General features: G+C 43.7%; 1 long non-coding RNA gene across 2 annotated transcripts in view; it reads left to right on the forward strand.

The window, feature by feature from the left end:
* The window catches only part of LOC119969561, a 59,215-nt gene extending 53,421 nt beyond the window's left edge, over nt 1-5,794 (forward strand). For both annotated transcript variants that reach the window (XR_005461417.1, XR_005461416.1), the window contains one exon: nt 5,089-5,794. This is a non-coding gene — a long non-coding RNA (uncharacterized LOC119969561). The remainder of the gene's footprint in view (nt 1-5,088) is intronic.
* The last annotated feature ends 206 nt before the right edge of the window (nt 5,795-6,000 follow it).

Genomic DNA, 6,000 nt, shown 5'->3' on the forward strand with positions numbered 1-6,000 from the left:
GACTCAACAACAGCAAAATAATAGGTTGTTGCCCCAACATGTAATATTTAGGTCATTAATTAAAATAGTAACTAGCAGAAATCCTAAGCCCCAAACCCTGTCGAACATCATTGACAGCCAGTCTGCAATTAATTCCAAATCCATTGACAACAACGTGCCATCAATGGGCGTTCTGCCAAATGTAATCCACTGTAGCAGATTACCATTAATTCCACAATATTCCATCTTGCAGGAAAGCTCTTTATGATGAACTGTATCAAAGGCTACCTGAAAGTCTAGGTAAATAATGTTCAATGTCTACTATCCTGATGACTTCTACGTAGGGCTCAAATTTGGCTTTCTTTCTGGAAATCATGTTGGGTGACCTCAATATGGTCCTCTCTACCTATATAACCATACAGGACTTTGCTAATGATACCTATAAACATCTAACCTATTGGTGAACTTGAGCTAATGGGCCTCTAGCTACCCGGTCTGCTTACTGGTATCCTTCCAATTTTAATAACTGCAATAAACCACTGGAATATTTGAGGTAAAAACTGCTTGGTAGTGTGGTTCTCTTGTACTACAATGGGAAACTGGCAGTGTGCTGTTGTTGAGACTCATGATTATGTTGTGATGGCTAACAATGAAAACCAAAGGCTTTATTAGGACCACAAAGAGATTGGTGAATAGTAACAGATCTTTAAATGCCGAAGCTTCCAAATAATAGTACTCTAATCTGTGAATGTTCGCCACTTCACTTGCTTCCTGCAGCATCAGATGTGCCACCTTCAGACTTCTTCTGGGGCATCTACAACCAGTTCCTTTCAATTACAACAATGAGAAGCTACCACAATTAGCAAAATGGTACTGGCTGCTTACTGCATAGTACCTCTGGGACCTATCCAAACACTGGGATCTTCCTTTAACCATCCCAATCTTTTCATTGTCTGTGTTTCATTGCTCCACTCTGCTGTACCACTGATGGACCTATTATCATGAACACTTTAATCACTGAAAACGGTGAATCGTCAAAGACTAAGAACATAAGAATTTGTGTTTTGAAAGACAGGGTGCGGGATTCTCCATTGCCCGACGCTGATATCGTAATCAGCAATTGGTCAGAGAATCCCTTCCGACGCCCAAATCGAGGGGGGGGGCGCCGGTTTGACGCCGGTTTTCGATTCTCCACCCCCTCTGAAATTGCGCCATCGTGTTGCACCCCGCACGCCATTGGAATGGCATTGTTGTGTCACATGAAGACCCTCCCCCAATGTTCCGTCCTCGATGGGCCAAGTTCCCGACCGCGCGGTTGACGTGTGGTCTGAGCGGCCGCGGTGTCCGCCACAGTCAGTCGGGAGCTGTGCTGCTGGTTGGGGGGGGGGGGCTTCCGTGAGGGCTGGGGGCACTGGTGGGTGGTGGCCAGGCATTGTACTGTGGGGCAGTATTTGGCAGGTCGTGTCTGCGCATTGCCGCGCCATGCTGAATGGCGTGACTGCTGCAGGTCATCGCTGTGCGCATGCGCGCCCACGGACCCAGCAATTCTCTGGCTGTTTTTGGCACGTGAGTCAGGAGTTTTGCCCGACGTGGCTGCTAGCCCCTCATCGGTCCTGGAATCAGTGAGTGTTCGGCGCTGATTTTGGCATCATAAAGTGCCACAGTTCCCACGCCGGCGTCGGCACTTGGCCGCAAAGTTGGAGAATCCAGTCCAATGTTCCTTAGGTGTTAAGGCAGGACTCTGATTGCTTTTCCTGGAAAAACATCCTTTTACAAGAAAAGGTGATTGGGCAGTTTTAAAGATGGAGGCCTTTTGACCCTGGAGGACTGTGTACAAAAGGGGCCATATGGTTGTTTATGACTCTGGTGAAAAACCATGCCTGGAAAACTGTTTAAAAGTTGGTTTTCTTTTTAGAAGAAGGACCAACTACTTGTGAAAATAAGACAGAACAACCTTTTTGTAGTACAGAGGCAGTTGACAGCCCGAAGTGAATATTACCTGCTGCACGGTTACTTTGTATGCTGTAATAGAATACCTGCAAGTGTTCCTCGAGCCCAGCTGAAAAGCATTGCATGAGGCATTAATTATTTTACAGATCAGTGCTGGCAGAACAACGGTCTAACCCCGACACCATTTCAAGGACTTCACCATCTTTCCTTTTTCCTTGCACCATTAGGAGGGATTTTACGGCCCCATCCACTGCAGGAATTGTTCAATTCCTCGGAAAATCAACGGACTTGCCGAATCTCCCATGCAGGTCCCGCCACTACAGGGCCGGAAAATCTCAGCCATTGACTTTTAACCTTTGGCAGAATTCTATTTTTTTATTAAGTGTGTGTATGTCTACGTGACTTAGGATATCTCAAGCATAATTTGTATACTTTCATGTTTCATACTGTATGAACTTTTCTATTTGACAAGACTGGTTTTATAATAAATTAAGTTTGTTATTTGTTGAAAGAAGCCTGGTTAAAGTCTCTTTTATTCTGGGTGAAAGTAGGGAAGATAAACAATTGACCATTTTTGGTGAGTGAATAAAACTTTAGTCAAAGTGCGCACTCCTCCTATTCTGGTCGAAAGTGGGTAAATGAGCGTAGCAGGTTTCCCTGTTTTTCCGTTATCCTTGTTAATTGTATTAATTAAGGTTAAGGATATGGAGAACATTCGTTAGATAATTTTTAAAAATTAATTCATGGGATGTGAGCGTCTCTGGCTGGGACAGCATTTGTTGCCCATCTCTAGTTACCCATGAACTGAGTGACTTGACTTCAGAGATCAACATTTAGATCTGGAGTCACATGTAGGCCAAGTAAGGATGACATTTTTCCTTCCCTAAAGGGCATTAGCAAACCATATGGGTTTTTCATCCAAAGGTGTGCAAGTTAAGTGGATTGGCCATGATCCACATGTGGGGTTACAGGGATAGGATGGGGAGTGGGCCTTGGTAGAGTTCCCTTTCAGAGGGTCAGTGCAGACTTGATGGACTAAATGGCCTTCTTCTGCACTGTAGAGATTCCATGGACAATTAACAATAGTTTCATGGTCATCATTGAACTCCTAATTCCAGATTTTTAAAATTCAATTTAAATTCCATCATCTGCCATGGTGGGATTTGAACCCAGATCCACAGAGCACTTCCCTGGGTCTCTGGATTATTCATCGAGTGACAGTACCACTACGCCAACACACCCCCCAAATGTTTAATTTTGTGAACAAATCTTTTTTTTTTTAAATTTAGATTACCCAATTATTTTTTCCAATTAAGGGGCAATTTAGCATGGCCAATCCACCTACCCTGCACATCTTTGGGTTGTGGGTGCGAAACCCACGCAGACACGGGGAGAATGTGCAAACTCCACACGGACAATGGCCCAGAGCCGGGATCGAACCTGGGACCTCGGCGCCGTGAGGCGGTTGTGCTAACCACTAGGCCACCGTGCTGCCCTGTGAACAAATCTAAAACTGAATAAAGATTGACTTCTGCGGCAGGGTTCTCCCGCCACACCAGATTTCTTGTACGCAACACTGTCGGGTTTTGTATTTCGCCGGCTGATCAATGGGGTTTCCCATTGTGGGGCAGCCCCAAGCCGTCGGGAAATCCCCAGGCTGCCGGCAGGAGCTGTGGGTGTCATCACAACTGAGCATCCCAATTAAAAAACAGAAGGCTTAGTGGTTCGTATAAATATATGGGAGTTCACACTTGAAGTATGCAATAACACTTGGGTACAATCAATAATCCCAATAATATTAATAGTACAATGGCTGGAATTCTCCTGTGTTGCGATTCCCTGTTCCCTAATGCAACGCAGCCCTGCCCAGAGGTGTGGTTTCCCAGAGGTGTGGGGTGGATTTCTTTATTATATGGGAAATCCCATTGACAAATGGCGGGATAGAGATAATCCCGCTGCCAACAAACAGCGCACCGGTGAGAAACATGCAGCTGGAGGACCGGAGATTCCAACCCAGTACCAACAATAACTATTTACAGGGCGGCACGATGGTCCTGTGGTTAGCACTGCTGCCTCACAGCGCCGAGAACCTGGGTTCAATCCTGGCCCTGATCACCGTCCGTGTGGGGTTTGCACGTTCTCCCTGTGACTGCGTGGGTCTCACCCCCCCACAACCCAAAAAGATGTGCCGGGCAGGTGGACAGCCACGCCAAATTGTCTCTTAATTGGAAAAACAAAATTGGGTACTCTAAATTTAATTTTTTAAAAACTATTTGCAATCAAGCTCAGATTCTGGTTAGTTCATTGATCAGGTTATTCAATACTTTTTCCCAGATATTGAACTTATAATGCCTGTTGTCAAATAATTTATTCTGCAAATATTTATGAACTTGCGTTTATGTTGTGCTATTTACATTGTAAGAGAGTATTTCTCACAGCAATACAGTCATGACTGCCATTATAAAGATTATAATAGGAAAAAGTAGAGACTTCTGTCACAGTGCTAGACTATGGAAATAACTCAACTAAACTAAACCCGTGAGTCATCAATGCGACAAATCTTGCAGTCCTTGTTACAGAATTTCCAAGATCCATTTTAATCCTGACTGATAAACATTGATTGTCATTAGGTTGCAGCAGGATTCCAGTATGCTAGAAAACGTTTTTTTATGTTATTTTGGCTAGTGGGTGTACATTAGTAGATACTCCAAACCAGTTTCTGCTAATGGATGAAGAGGGGAAATTCTCACTGCAGCATTCAGTGGCATCTCACTAATAGAGTTTCATGCCAAAGTGTCAAAAACAATGGGCTGCTGGGTCAGTGGCTTAGCTGTATTCTGACAATATAGCTATTTGTAAAGTCAAAACCAAGCTGTACGATGGAGATTACTATAATCTGCTAATTAATATAATGCACAAATTTAATCAGATTGGACATGCTAACAGTGCTATGAAATGGGTATACCCCATGAGAACCCATCAATGATGTGGTCAGACTACGTATATTTCATTAGTTCACTCGACAAACAGATGATCTATACAGGACTACCGAGGAGCCCTTATAGGCTAATTTGTTTCTGATTTAGTTTATGAATTGGGAAATATCTGGTGTAGTGCCTAATATTCACTGTAGCAATCTTGTTTCCTTTTCCTTCACAGGTGAACTAGTTATGAGCCTGGATGCAGAAACAGCTGTGATACCTGTATGCCAATCTGACAGTGCCTGAATGGGAAGCTCCTTGAGTGTTACTTGAGATTATCCTGCTCGTGTTTGAAGCAAGTTTACAAATTCTCAATAGCCCACTAGATGGAGCTTCTTGCATTGGCTCACCTCTCCCAATGTATTTACCGAATCCAACCATGGAATAGCATTACAAACAGTGGAGTCAAGAGTGCTGCACTTTCTGTTACCCACCAGGTTAATGCAGACAGAAAGGAATTCATGACTCCTGTGGGAACTATCAGCAAGTAATGGGAGTTGCAGAATAATCAACAGCTTCTTATTATTCAAACTGTTTTGTGCAAAATAAACAAACAATAGGTCTTAACCAGCCCAGAATATATAATTTTTAATGATTACTTTCTTAATTTGCTCCTATTCTTAGAGACATACCATGACAGCAGATATCCTGGTAGGAGTAGTGTTATGACCCGCACGAGACCTACGGGGTGGAAGCAATTACCTCCCCATGAGGCTCTTTGAGTTTCAGTTCCCTCACTGAGGGGTGGGGAGCCCATGAGACTCTAATAACCTGGAATGTAAAGGTCGGGTAGGTTTGGAACCGACACTTCAGATCCAGTTGGGATCTGAAGAGTATTGCACATACTATTACTTTGTAATAAAACTAATTTTGCTTATCCACTCGCCTCGGACTCAGCTGTCGTTATTAAATATAGCAGCATTATTAGATTTCCTCCTTGAGTCCTGCCTTAGGTTGTCAGCAGCATTTATTCTCCCGCAAGGATCTGAAATAACCTACTATATACTTCCAGAGACTTATGTCAGTTTCCCCCCCCCCTCAAGGGTTGTTTATTCTACCTTCCTGAAAACTACCACTGAGGCCAGTTCAC

This window comes from Scyliorhinus canicula, chromosome 7 (genome assembly GCF_902713615.1).
Source record: "Scyliorhinus canicula chromosome 7, sScyCan1.1, whole genome shotgun sequence".
NCBI lineage: Eukaryota > Metazoa > Chordata > Chondrichthyes > Carcharhiniformes > Scyliorhinidae > Scyliorhinus > Scyliorhinus canicula.